General features: G+C 44.4%; 1 non-coding gene across 1 annotated transcript; it reads right to left on the reverse strand.

Annotated features, from left to right (window-relative positions):
• Nucleotides 1-254: 254 nt before the first annotated feature.
• On the reverse strand, nt 255-326 carry TRNAW-CCA (transfer RNA tryptophan (anticodon CCA)). The gene has a single exon. It is a non-coding gene; the product is annotated as a tRNA-Trp (tRNA).
• Nucleotides 327-658: the final 332 nt, after the last annotated feature.

The following is a 658-nucleotide window of genomic DNA, read 5'->3' on the forward strand; positions in this document are numbered from 1 at the left end:
TTTGCAAGGGATCTTGGGAAGGCGGACGATGTATAAAAACGCTAGCGCAGAGGCGCTCGGGTGTGATTCTCTTTTCATGTTGTACCACGCTACCATGTAAATACTGTATATAAACGTTTTTTTCTCCTTCTCCGGCTTCTCTACTCGTCCTCTCCGGGGACTCGGATGGCCCGAGTCCGCACCACGCTACCCAAAGGCGCAACAATACCAACGACATGCAGCAGCAGCAAAAAAAAAAAAGTTAAAAGCGAATATGACCCGGACGTGATTCGAACACGCAACCTTCTGATCTGGAGTCAGACGCGCTACCGTTGCGCCACCGAGTCCGCTCGAGTTCGCATTTGGAAAAAGCGCAACCGTATCGCTCTGGTTTCACTTTTTCATCTATGGGCTTATTGTTTTTTGAAAAATCACTGGGTAAGTAGCGAATCATTGCACATAGATAGATAGATAGATAGATAGATAGATAGATAGATAGATAGATAGATAGATAGACAGACAGACAGACAGACAGACAGACAGACAGACAGACAGACAGACAGACAGACAGACAGACAGACAGACAGACAGATAGATAGACAGATAGATAGATAGATAGATAGATAGATAGATAGATAGATAGATAGATAGATAGATACAGACGTCAACGGAGGAACAA

Source organism: Rhipicephalus microplus, chromosome 5 (genome assembly GCF_043290135.1).
Source record: "Rhipicephalus microplus isolate Deutch F79 chromosome 5, USDA_Rmic, whole genome shotgun sequence".
Taxonomy (NCBI): domain Eukaryota; kingdom Metazoa; phylum Arthropoda; class Arachnida; order Ixodida; family Ixodidae; genus Rhipicephalus; species Rhipicephalus microplus.